Source organism: Eriocheir sinensis, chromosome 60 (genome assembly GCF_024679095.1).
Source record: "Eriocheir sinensis breed Jianghai 21 chromosome 60, ASM2467909v1, whole genome shotgun sequence".
NCBI lineage: Eukaryota > Metazoa > Arthropoda > Malacostraca > Decapoda > Varunidae > Eriocheir > Eriocheir sinensis.
In genome coordinates, this window is record NC_066568.1 from 210,448 (window position 1) to 225,447 (window position 15,000).

Consider the following 15,000-nt stretch of genomic DNA (forward strand, 5'->3'; position numbering starts at 1 on the left):
AGATGGCAGCGTGGGGATTCGAATCGATGTTGTCCATGGCGTGATGAACGCTGGCCCCGCACGCTAATCACTTAGCCACCGGTTACTCTTGTATGTCAGTAAATGTGAAAAAATGAGATAACCTAAACCCCTTGTATGTCGGTAAATGTGATAAATGAAGTAACCTGAAACCTTGTATGTCAGTAAATGTGATAATTGAGATAACCTGCACCCTTTGTATGTCGGTAAATGTGATAAATGAGATAACCTATACCCCTTGTATATCGGTAAATGTGATAAATGAGATAACCTACACCCCTTGTATGTCGGTATATGTGATAAATGAGATAACCTACACTCTCTTCTGATTGATGGTTATGTTTCTCAGATTCTCTCCATTTAATGGTAGGCTATCTGAATTATGGGGTCCATGTCATTCATGAATTTGGCCATTTTTCCATAAAAGCTGCCATGCTGTCTTGCCACCATCTTGCCTGGACCAACAACGATATCAACACTGTGTTTGTAAACATCGTGTTCCGCGCATGCGCAGATCAGGATGGGATGTTTTAGGATACATGGATTGCAGATGACACAACACCGGCTCACTTATAATCAAAATCTTATTGCTTATGTTCTTCTTGTAAGTAATTTATTTATGGACCAATACCTTTATTAAGAAAGCTATTTAATCAGGAAGGATAGGAGATTAATGATCACTATAGCTCGTTTTATTATAGAATACGTAGTAAAAAATATTTCATAGATATCGATGATAAAATATTAAAAAGTTGAAAAATGTATGTAAAAAATTAAAATCAACTTCAAACAAAAGTTAAAATAGCGAACATAATTTTTTTTCATACATTCAAAAATTGAATAAAAAGAGTAGACTTGTATAAATGCATACAATAAAACGTTAAGATAACATTTTTTTCTTTACAATGTCCAATATACCAATAGAAAGAGGAAAAATAAAAATATTTATCAGCAAATAATTAAGTTATTACTTATTTGAAATTATTACTTAAAGAACGCCTAAAATAGCTGTTTCTTGTAATTATTATTTAAAAAAGTAATAGTAATTATTATAAGTTTTAATGATCGGATGATCGGAATGGTGATCGGAACAGCAGTACTTAAAAAAATGATCGGATGATCGGAATCGGATCAGTTGCCCAAACTGATCGGATGATCGGGGATCGGAACAGCAAAAAAGTGATCGGTGCCCACTGATATATATATATATATATATATATATATATATATATATATATATATATATATATATATATATATATATATATATATATATATATATATATATATATATATATATATTACATACTTAATTTTTATTAATATTTACATTCTTTATATGTATTTTATATATATATATATATATATATATATATATATATATATATATATATATATATATATATATATATATATATATATATATATATATATATATATATATATATATATATATATATATATATATATATATATATATATATATATATATATATATATATATATATATATATATATATATATATATATTTTTTTTTTTACGTTGTTGCCTATTGCGCCGGTAGGCATCTTCCGGTGGGGCCTGATGGTCGGCCCAAGGCTTCTTCCAGGTGGGGCCTGATGGTCGGCCCAGCCTGTTCTGGCGCAGGCGAGTGTTTATAGTGGCGCCATCTTGCATTGGCTCATGCTGCCCCCGGAACTCGTACTTGATTCGCTTGGACGGCTTCCTCTAGAGTCCGGGTTGATGGGTGGTCTTCAGGACAGCATGTGGGTAGTTTTGGCCACTCGGCGGTGACTGAAAATCCGAGTGGTAGCGTGAGATTCGAACCCGCATCGTCCATCACGCGGCGAATGTGGGTCCAGTACGCTATATATATATATATATATATATATATATATATATATATATATATATATATATATATATATATATATATATATATATATATATATATATATATATATATATATATATATATATATATATATATATATATATATATATATATATATATATATATATATATATATATATATATATATATATATATATATATATATATATATATATATATATATATATATATATATATATATATATATATATATATATATATATATATATATATATATATATATATATATATATATATATATATATATATATATATATATATATATATATATATATATATATATATATATATATATATATATATATATATATATATATATATATATATATATATATATATATATATATATATATATATATATATATATATATATATATATATATATATATATATATATATATATATATATATATATATATATATTTCTTTTTTTACAACAAAGGAGGCAGCTAAAGGGCACACAAAAAAACAAAAACAATAATAAAAAAAAAAGCCCGCTACTCGCTGCTCCTAAAGTAAAACAAAAGAGGTGGCCGAAAGGACGATCAAATACAGGAGGAGAGGTGTCCTGATACCTCCTCGTGAAAGAGTTCAAGTCGTAGGCAGGAGGAAATACAGATGAAGGAAGATTGTTCCAGAGTTTACCAGCGTGAGGGATGAAAGAGTGAAGATGCTGGTTAACTCTTGCATAAGGGGTTTGGACAGTATAGGGATGAGCATGAGTCGAAAGTCGAGTGCAAGGGGCCATGGGAGGGGGAGCCATGCAGTTAGCAAGTTCAGAAGAGCAGTCAGCGTGGAAATATCGATAGAAGATAGAAAGAGAGGCAACATTGCGGCGGAATTTAAGAGGTAGAAGACTATCAGTATGAGGAGGAGAGCTGATGAGACGAAGAGCCTTAGCCTCCACTCTGTCCAGAAGAGCTGTGTGGAGGAGCCCCCACACATGACATGCATACTCCATACGAGGGCGGACAAGGCCCCTGTATATGAACAGCAACTGTGCAGGGGAGAAGAACTGGCGGAGACGGTACAGAACGCGCAGCCTCGAGGAAGCTGATTTAGTAAGAGATGAGATATGAAGTTTCCAGTTGAGATTTTGAGTTAAGGATAGACCGAGGATGTTTAGTGTTGAGGAAGGTGATAGCTGGGTGTTGTCAAAGAATAGGGGATAGTTGTTTGGAAGATTGTGTCGAGTGGATAGGTGGAGAAACTGTGTTTTTGAGGCGTTGAAGGACACCAGGTTCTTCTTGCCCCAATCGGAAATAATAGTAAGGTCTGAGGCTAAGCGTTCTGCAGCCTCCAGCCTTGGGTCGTTAAGTTCCTGAAGGGTGGGTCTTCTATTAAAAGAAGTTGAGTAATGCAGAGTGGAATCATCGGCGTAGGAATGAATAGGACAGTTCGTTTTGGAAAGAAGATCATCAATGAACAACAGAAAAAGAGTGGGAGATAGGACAGAACCCTGTGGGACACCTCTGTTAATAGATTTAGGGGAAGAACAGTGACTGTCTACCACGGCAGAAATAGAACGGTCAGAAAGGAAACTGGAGATAAAGGTACAGAGAGAAGGATAGAAACCGTAGGAGGGTAGTTTAGAAAGCAAAGATTTGTGCCAGACCCTATCAAAAGCTTTTGATATATCCAGCGCAATAGCAAAAGTTTCACCGAAACGGCTGAGAGAGGATGACCAAGAGTCAGTTAAGAAGGCTAGGAGATCACCAGTAGAACGCCCTTGCGGAACCCATACTGGCGATCAGATGGAAGGTCAGAAGTGGAAAGGTGCTTTTGAATCTTCCGGTTAAGGATTGATTCAAAAGCTTTAGATAGACAAGAAAGTAAAGCTATAGGGCGGTAGTTTGAGGGATTGAGCGGTCACCTTCTTAGGCACAGGCTGTATGAAGGCATACTTCCAGCAAGAAGGAAAGGTAGATGTTGACAGGCAGAGGTGAAAGAGTTTGACCAGGCAGGTGACAGCACGGAGGCACAGTTTTTAAGGACAATAGGAGGCACTCCATCAGGTCCATAAGCCTTCTGAGGATTGAGGCCAGAGAGGCACAGAAACATCATTTTGAAGAATCTTTATAACAGGCATAAAGGAGTCAGAGGGGATGAGTAGGAGGAATATGCCCAGAATCGTCCAGAGTGGAGTTTTAGAAAAGTTTGAGAGAAGAGTTCAGCCTTAGAGATAGATGAGACGGCAGTGTTGCTGTCAGGACTGAGGAGTGGAGGAAGATGAAGAAGTGAAGTTGGTGGAGATGTTTTTGGCTAGATGCCAGAAGTCACGGGAAGAGTTAGAGAAAGCAAGGTTTTGACATTTTCTATTAATGAAAGAATTTTTGGTTAGTCGGAGAATAGATTTGGCACGATTTCGGGCAGAAATGTAAATTTCATAATTAGCATTAGTTTGAAGGCTCTGGTACCTTTTGTGAGCTACCTCTCTATCATTGACAGCACGAGAACAAGCGTGATTAAACCAAGGCTTTTTAGCATGAGGAGTAGAGAAAGAACGAGGAATGTATGCCTCCATTCCAGAGACAATCACCTCTGTGATGCGCTGAGCACACACAGAGGGGTCTCTATCCTGGAAGCAATAATCATTCCACGGTAAATCGGAAAAGTACATCCTCAGGTTGTCCCACCGAGCTGAAGCAAATGTCAGAAGCATCGCCCTTCGGTGGGTCCAGAGGGTGTACAGGAGCGATAGGACAGGATGCAGAAATAAGATTGTGATCGGAGGAGCCCAACGGAGAACAGTTTGACAGAATAAGCAGAAGGGTTTGAGGTAAGGAAGAGGTCTAGAATGTTGGGCCGATCTCCAAGACGGTCGGGAATACGTGTAGGGTGCTGGACCAACTGCTCTAGGTCGTTGAGGATAGCAAAGTTGTAGGCTTGTTCACCAGGATGGTCAGTGAAAGAGGATGAAAGCCAAAGCTGGTGGTGAACATTGAAATCTCCTTGGATGGAGATTTCAGCGAAGGGAAAGTGGGTCAAGATGTGCTCCACTTTAGAATTCAAATAGTCAAAGAATTTTACATAGTTGGTAGAGTTAGGTGAGAGATAAACAGCACAGATGTATTTAGTAATAGAATGACAGTGAAGTCTTAGCCAGATGGTGGAAAATTCAGAAGAGTCAAGGTTGTGGGCACGAGAGCAAGTGATGTCGTTGCGCACGTAGGCGCAACATCCAGCTTTGGATTGAAATTTAGGATAGAGATAGTAGGAGAGAACAGAGTAGAGATTGCTGTCAGTAGCCTCAGAAACCTGTGTTTCGGTAAGGAAGAGAAGGTGAGGTTTAGAGGAGGAGAGATGATGTTCCACAGAATGAAAATTAGAGCGAAGACCGCGAATGTTGCAGAAATTGAGAAGAAAGAGGTTCGAGGAGTTATCAAGACACCTCTCGGGTCGGCAGCCAGAAGGGGAGTCCTCCCTGGGGGAATTTGTGGTCCCCCCCCCAGGCGGGGACTTCGAGGCTTGATGTATGTGCGCCATTTTGAAATTTTAATTTTGTGAAAAGGTGTATATGTGATGTGAATGTAGTATGGTGTGGATAAAGAGAGGATCTGTCTTTATATATATATATATATATATATATATATATATATATATATATATATATATATATATATATATATATATATATATATATATATATATATATATAATTCATGGACAGCGATATTAGGTGGGGTTAGATACACGGGAGCTTAGGGTCAAAGGAGCTGCCTGTACAGGCTACCGCCTCTTGCAGACCTCTGTATTCTTATGTTCTTATGTTTTATATATATATATTTATATATATATATATATATATATATATATATATATATATATATATATATATATATATATATATATAGATAGATAGATAGATAGATAGATAGATAGATAGATAGATAGATTTATATATATATATATATATATATATATATATATATATATATATATATATATATATATATATATATATATATATATATATATTATATATATATATATATATATATATATATATATATATATATATATATATATATATTAATGTAGACAGCTAAAGCAAGATGCTTTAGAGACATGATGCCTGTTGATAGAGTTGTAACATCACATGAGGTGGCTGAAGTGGTAGCGTGCTGGGCCCACATTCACCACGTGTTGGACGACACGAGTTCGAATCCCCACGCTACCACCTTGGATTTTTCAGTCACCGCCGAGTGGCTTAAAACCACCCACATGGTGTCCTGAAGACCACCCATGAACCCGGACTCTTGAGGAAACCGTCCAAGAATCAAGAACGAGTTCCGGGGGGCAGCATGAGCTAAGAGAAGATGGCGCCACAATAAACACTTGCCTGCTGGGCTGGGGCCGAATACCATCCAGGCCCCTCAAGCAAGCCTACCGGCGCAATAGGCGGAGACAAAAAAAAAAAAAAGTATCTAGCATCAGTTGGAGCTTCATCAGCTTCTTCATACAGCTTTTCATCAAGCAACCACTCAAATGCTTTATACAGCAGGGGGTCTACAAATTTCCTCTTGCCCTCAAGACTTATCTCTGCTGGAGAATAGTATTCCCATTTTATTTTCTCAGTCTGGCCAATATGTTTCCGCAATAGCCCACAGGCATGATGGACAATACTTTCTTCTGATTCTGTTTTTCCCACCTTTCCAATATCGATTTCAGCTTCCTCCTCTTCTCTACACTGCATATCTTTAGCAAGTTCATTTGCCTTGATCAAGACTTCTTGAACAGAGATATGAGCGAGGCACACAAGATCGGAACTGCCCTTCTGAGGGATGAATGCTAGGGACGGACATTCTTTCATGAGTCTTTCCTTCAGCTTCTGTGATTTTGATTTGAACTCTTCAATGAGTTTGGATAGAGCAATATCATGTATGCTTTGTGTGCTGTGTTTAGCAGTCTTCTTTTGAGCTGCTACATTTCTGGGGTTGATATATGTTGAAAGGCAGTTTCTTTTTCTGTGGTACCTTGCTTCTGTGGCTAACAAATCACCATTTGGCACACTATTTAATCTTCTGATCATTGCAACATCATTCTTATCATGTGCAGCGTGTAGCATTCTTGTGTACATGGTTTCCTTTGCATCACAGTCACCAGCTGATTCTACCATGGACCATTCACTTCGACGCTTGGGATGGCAGCTTCCACCATATATGAATCAGCAGCCTTTCCAGTCAAATGCTGTTTCTCTACTACGTGATCTTGTAATATGCACATCACTACAAGCACTAGAACTACCGCCACATTCACTACTCTTACCACCATCACCACTTTCAAGCGAAGATCTTCGTTTGTTAATAGTTCTTTGTACATGGGTTTTGCTACAGTAAGTTGCTCTACAGTTTCTGTGATACCGAAATGTAACCACCTGAAACAATGTCTTTTTCATGCACCAAGTCTTTGTCAGCACGCTTCTAACAGAGAGGAGAGTTTTGACACATCAGGCACAACTGCATCAGTTTTAGAAAGCTTCTGGCTACATACAGAGCCAGACAGAGCTACCATTGGGCCCTGGTGCTGCAAGTAATTCCGGGCGCCTAAGTATCTTAATTTACACACATCATGCCCGGGCGGCCGGGCCCCCTATTAGACCAGGCCCTGGTGCTGAGATACCAGCTCCGCCCCACCCCCCACTCTCTCGGGCCCTGGTTACATAATATACAACAGTCTGTATCAAATATGTGTTTCCTCTTTTTCTTTGATGGGTGAAGATTCAATTCATAGGCCATCTTGTGGTCAACTTAGGTGTAGACTCAATATCTGTAAAAAATAAAAATAAAGTGTTCATGACATTTATGAAATTCAAAAGTATACTTTGCATAAAGAAGTACAGCAGCACACGGGGATCAGCTTCTCAACATATTGTGAAATAAGGTTTGCTACAACATTGATCTCATGCAGGCTTAAATGGTTAGTTTTCAAGGCCCAAGAAATCACATACATATGCAGTTTTTTCCTTAGTGTGAAACAGTAACTACTTTATGCATTGTAAACTAAGCTGAATAAATAAGCTGATCATCGTTACCCTTGGGGCATTTTTTCAAGGCTTGAAATTAAGAGTTTAGCACAATTTTAGTGAATGACCACGAATTATATTGTGATTTGTAGATAGGATATTGGGCAAATATGATCATAGTCTTCAATCTATATGAGAAAGTCATATTTTATTATTTTTATGATTTAGGGGGGAGGGGTAACTAAAAGTGATCTGCAATGATTCAGAAGCAATGCTTCTTGCTACCAATGATCTTATAGCATGTAGGGGATGTTCAGGCAAATTTTAAAACTTGTTTGAAAGCAAATTCTTGAAGCATTATTTATTGAGATGCATTCTTATGACTTGTCAATTTCACAACAAGGGTCAATTTTGACCATATTTTTTTACATTTTATTGATAAATAACCTATTTAGGGAATTGATTTAATGCTAAAACAATATAGTTTTATTTGTTCTCCTAAATATTATAAAGTAATATCATTTGGAGTTGTTGTTTATTATTTACATGAAGATTGTGAGCCATTCATGAAAAGTGCACGTTTTTGGTTAGGTATGTTTACAAAAACGTGAATATTTTAACTCGCACCGATTTCCTGCAATGTCATCATGGATTTTCATTATCCAGAGGTAGCAAAGAAGAATTTTATCCATGAGGACAAATGTTGTACTTCCGGTTTGGGTACCGCCACCCAAAAGTGAGGCCTGCTGCTGGACTAATTAGTTAGTAGGCTGAGTCACTGTGAGACATATGACTTTGGCTTGGAACTTGAGACTGCGCTGGCCAAGACTTATGATGCCTTTTCCACCTCCCTCACTCCCCAGATTATTACTAGCAAAGGCAACAGAGTGTTCCATGTCGAGTGGGACAATATGAATAAAATAACAACGAACATTCATGGCTCAAACGTGGTAAACAGCGCCGGTGGGATAATGATACAGGAGGTGAAGTCTGGGATTAATGTCACAAACCAAGATCGAACACTTCTTCTCTACAAACGGAGCAAAACAAGTTCCCTGAAGGTAGATACGCCTGAGACCATGGCCCCAGTCCACATCTATAGTCGAGTCGGGCCCAAATTTCCTGAGGGAGCTGTGTTCACTCCACCAATTGCAAACAGATAAACCGATCTTCAGGTGCCCGAAGCCCTATGATCCTGGACAAGACTGGGAGAAGAATGAGGCGGGTATCTTGGAGCCAGTGTGGTCGTGTGGCCCTATCCTTCCCCCGTCCCTCATTGACTTGCTACAGAAAACTGTTGAGGAGATAGAAGAAGATGAGGACAAGGACCTCCATGAGCAAGAGATTGATTATGATGAGCTTCTTGATGACGATGACTAGATATACAATAGCTCAGTAATAACTGACATTGCATTCTGCTTCTGTAAGATATCCTGTCATGCATAATGGATGGAATAATTTCTTGCATATAATGACTTATTTAAATCATATCTCATTTCTTTTCATAATTACTAGCAATTATAGGTGATTGCAGACCGCATCGGATGATTATAGTTTTTTATATATGCAAATAACACATTTGCAAGTGTATGAGTGTTAAAATATTATTTTTTGCATATTTATCGAGTTTATATGTGTTCACCATAACCTAATCACAAAAATAACCCCATCGATCAATTTCTCAAGTCAACTTTAGCCAGAAAAATGGGTTTTGTCTCTGCATGATGACTAGTTCAAAAGTTATACCGATTATCGTCGAAAATCCAAGATGGCCGCCAAAGAACCCCTTGGAACAAAATTTCTTGATGGGAACATAAAAATCTGTTTACAGGACACCTTGAGTATTACAAAAATGTACGTTAGAAAAATATATCACCATGGTGCATGGGGACCCCATCTTCCGACTCGACTAACACTTATGTCGTCCGGGCACTTGTCCATGGCCAGGAGTTCATTCCACCACCGCACATAAGCTTGCTGGAACTGCCGCTGGTGGTGGGGTGTGAGAGCGGCGTGGTCAGGGCATAGGGCGCTGTCCTGACAGCTCTTGTGTGCACCTCCTCTCGGCGGGGTGGCAGGCGCAGCTGGTGGAGGTGGCTCACCCTCTCCTCATGCACTTTGTAGACTGTAGAGGGTGGTGAGGCCCGTCACGTCCCGACGATGTTGAAGGGTGTCCATTAGCGTCCGTCGACCCGGCTGGGTGTCCCAGATGAGCCTCTCCGCTCTTTGCTGCACCTTGTCGAGTGTTTCAAGGTGCGTGGAGGCGGCACCCCCCCCCCGGCGAGGCAGGAGTACGCGAGCGAAGAGCGAATCTGGGCTTCGTGGTGCAGCTCGCGTCCCCTCTGGTCCTGGAGCCAGGAAATCCTTCTGAGAGAGGCCAGCTTCCCCGCCGCTGTCCGGGCGAGCTGCTCTATGTGGGTCCTGAAGGTCAATTTGGAGTCATAAGTGACCCCCAGAATCTTTATTTATTGTTGGGGTGCCAGTATCGTCTCTCTCTCTCTCTCTCTCTCTGTCTCAGATTGCACAAAATTCTTCTTCACTAATGCTGTCGTTCGAGATTGGAACAGATGACCACCATCAGTGGTGCAGTGTAACTCGATTGCATGGCTTAAGAATAATCTTGACCGCTATCTCCTCCATCTAAATGTTCACTAGGTCAGTTTCAACGCCATGGTGGCCGCATAACAAATTATTACTATATTTTTTTTTCTTTTTACGTCTCCGCCTATTGCGCCGGCAGGCTTGCTTGAGGGGCCTGGATGGTATTCGGCCCCAGCCCGTCATGGCGCAGGCAAGTGTTTATAGTGGCGCCATCTTCTCTTGGCTCATGCTGCCCACCGGAACTCGTTTCCTCTAGAGTCCGGGTTGATGGGTGGTCTTCAGGACAGCATGTGGGTAGTTTTAAGCCACTCGGCGGTGACTGAAAAATCCGAGGTGGTAGCGTGGGGATTCGAACTCGTGTCGTCCATCACGTGGTGAATGTGGGCCCAGCACGTTACCACCTCAGCCACCGCATGTGATGTTACAACTCTATCAGCAGGCATGGTTGTCCCTAAAGCATCTTGCTTTAGCTGTCTACCTCCCTACATCACACTTTTGGAAGTTCCAGCTTGATCGATTTTCTCTACAGTGTGGGATCCTGCATATCTTACATAGAGTTGCGAACATTTCTAACATAAGAACATAAGAACATAAGAACGCAGGAGTCTGCAAGAGGCCGGTAGGCCTGTACGAGGCAGCTCCTTTGACCCTAAGCTCCCGTGTATCTAACCCCACCTAATATCGCTGTCCATGAATTTATCTAGTCTATTTTTGAATGTGACAATTGTATTGGCACTCACCACATGACTGCTAAGCCTATTCCACTCATCCACCACCCTGTTAGTAAACCAATTTTTGCCTATGTCCCTGTTGAATCTGAATTTATCCAGTTTAAACCCATTACTTCGTGTCCTACCCGGTTCTCTTACCAACAAAACCTTATGAATGTCTCCCTTATTAAAGCCCTTCATCCATTTATAAACCTCGATCATGTCTCCACGCACCCTTCGCCTTTCTAGAGAATGCAAGTTTAACTGTTTGAGTCTTTCCTCGTATGGCAAGTTTCTCAACCCCTGAATCATCTTAAGTCATCCTCCTCTGCACCGATTCTAACATTTTGATATCCATTCTATAGTAGGGTGACCAGAACTGAACCGCATAGTCAAGATGAGGTCTAACTAATGCTAAATATAGTTTGAGGAAGACTTCAGGCTTCTGTTGCTTACGCTCCTTGAAATAAATCCCAGTACCCTATTAGCTCGATTTCTAGCTTGAATGCATTGTGCCCTTGGACGGAGATCAGAGCTCACTAAGACCCCTAAATCCCTCTCGCACCCAGACCTACTTATGAGAGTGTCATTTAAGCATTAGTTATGTGAGGGGTTGTTCCTACCTACACTCAGAATACTGCACTTCCCTACATTGAACTCCATCTGCCATTTATCCGCCCAGTCATATAATCTGTTGAGTTCACCTTGGAGAATACTAGCGTCCTGATCCGACTCAATTACTCTACCGATCTTGGTATCATCTGCAAATTTACTAACATCACTACTAATTCCTGTGTCTAAGTCATTGATATAAATAATAAACAAAAGTGGACCTAATACCGAACCTTGTGGGACCCCACTCGTAACACATCCCCAGTCAGATCTTTTACCATTGATTTGCACTCTTTGCTTCCTATTGCTAAGCCACGCCTTGACCCAGTTCAAAACTTCACCCTCTACTCCGTGAGCCTGTAATTTAAGCAGCAGCTCTCCATGTTGACAGTCAGCAGCGTACCAACAATGTCACAGATCAATGCTTATATCCCAGTAGAGCTTGTTCCGATCAATTCAGGAGGAAGGATGATAATTGGTGCAGCCAACAACTGGGATCATAATGAGCAGACAATTGATGGAAGAAAGACCACTCATGCGATGACCAGCATACTTCTTCAACCCACCTCAGATACAGAAGGAGACCACAAACAACGCATCCAAAGAGCAACTGAAAGGTCCTTGGACATCACCAAACTGAAAGGTTGGTTAACTATTACCTTTCCTAGGTTTCTAAATCAGTGGTATAATATTTTTGATAGAAAGTATAATACAGACTAAAGTGATAACATGTCTGATATTCTTTCACAGATGGAGATCTAACAAAGATGAAGAGGTACAAGACGCCATCATCCTGATCTGAACCAACCTTCTCTACTCCCATAACTGCTGATGAAGTGAAACCACTGAACAATTCAACAGAGGAGAAAGAAGCAAAAGGTACAGAGCTTTTGTATAATATGGGGAGAGATGGCACCTTTCATGAATCATCTGATCAGTTCCCTGTATGGGCGTCATTTCAGAGAGCATTATCAAAACGTGAAATCAACAAACTACCAGTTTCACAAGTGGCCTACAATCCAATTATCATGACATCCTCCTCAGAGCCCTCTACAATATAAACAGTGATGTTACGTTTGAAGGAAACTGCAAACTCCCTGGGACAAAGGTATCTTCCTCTACATCTGGAAACATGCCCACATTTCAATTCACAATATCCCTCCAGCTACAGAATATGGTTATGAGAAGTCTGAAGATGGAACACTGACACCAAGAATGATGACACAGCCGGAGGCGGTACCAGAACTACTAAATCTTGTAGTTTGTGAATGTTCATAGGGATCATGCAGCATGAACTGTTCATGCTTCAACCAGAATCAACCATGCACAAGTGCATGTGCATGTGAAGCTGCTCTAGATGGAGACGACATGTGTTTGAATGCCCTGACAAAGGAAGCTTACACCAATCCTGACAGTGACACTGATGATTGATATTGATTATCCATATAAAGGACTTTGTATTTCTGTGTGGAATATAAATATAAACGAGAGTCCATAGTAGTTTTACTTACATATATAAAGCTTTCACTAACTATGTAAGAGTGATATAATAAAGAGTGTTCATTAGTAATTCATGTTGTTGATGTGCTATAATATTAAGAATTATAATGAACACCTAAGTGATACAAACACTCATGCACGGGCAGCAGGACTTCAATTTCAAAGCTGAGTTTTATGGCCCTTGGGTACTAGTTTCAAGGCTGCATGTTTGGCACCATTTCCAATATTTAATACCTAAGATTTGTGACTTCTATATTTATTACTGAAAAAATACAATCATGTCCTTTATTTTCTTTGAGAAAATCAATGTAAGGATTCAGAAGCAATACATCTTACTACCAATGATCTGCTAGCATGAAGGGGATGCCTAGGCAAATACTAAAACTTGTTTGAAAGCAAAATATTGAAGCATTATTTATTGAGAGGCATTTGTGTGACTTGTCAGTTCCAAAAGGAGGGTCAATTTTGACCATAATTTTACATTTAATTGATAAATAACTTATTTAGTGTAGTGATTTAATGCTAAAATTATTTAGTTTTATTTATTGTCCTCAACTTCATAAAGAAAAACCTTTTTGGAGACATTTTAGTAATTTGCATAATAATTCAGAGCCATACATGAAAATTGCATGTTTTGGGTGGGGATGTTTACAAAAACGTCGATTTTTCAACTCGCACCAGTTTCCTGCAATGTCATCATGGATTTTATATTGCCAAACATACCAGGAACAATGTTATGCATGAGGACAAATGTTGTACCTTGGGTTTGGGTTGTTGCTTAAATAGGGCATTTTTTGGGAGACTGCTGATAGACTCGTCACAGCACGGCAGCTGTCCTGGAACAGTAAAGAGAGTGATTACCATTATAGTGGTAGAACAACTAGCATGATACACACATAACTCTAATTATAAAATTTATTTGACTTGTCACTTAAAAAGCTGAGCAAATCAGGATGTAAGGTTATCTTACCTAGCCTATAGACAGCACGATGCGTTTAGCCTTCTCACACCTATCCACGTCTGTATCACCAGAGAGAAGGATATTCAGGAACTTCACGAGGTCAAGTGGGAGGAGTTCATTTGATGATTTGATCTTAAGATCATCAGTTCTAGGAGGCCAAGGAAGTGGTTTTGATTCATGGAAGACCCGCTGAATTGTACCACGAAGGAGCTGGGCCACATCCGCATATTTGTCTTTGGATCCCAGCTTATTTATATGCACAGGTAGGTTACCACATCTGCAGCTGAGATGTTCGCACTGCAGACAAGGTTATAAGCGATGCAGTCTTTGTCACCTAGACTGACCTTGGCAAAAGCAATCCACTCATGCATATCATGGTTCTCAAGTCTGATCTTTAACTTCTCGCTTCTGTACTCCGGATTAGGGAAGCCATGTCTCTCCAGTTCTTGGATGTAGATAAGGCTCAGTGATGCAAGCTGCACAACCTCTCTCTGGCCAATCACTCGGTCTTGAATGAAATCAAGGACAGCGTTGAATGTCATTAAATGTGCAGCAGCCTTACTATCCTGGTCTGTATCAACGGCACGTTTTGTACTTTGGGCTTTATAACGCTGATGATTTATGTACTTCAGGTTGAATGATTTGCGACAGGACCGGTGAAACTTGGCCTCCCTTGCGAACAAGTCCTCACCTTGCACAATGCGATGTAAACTGCTA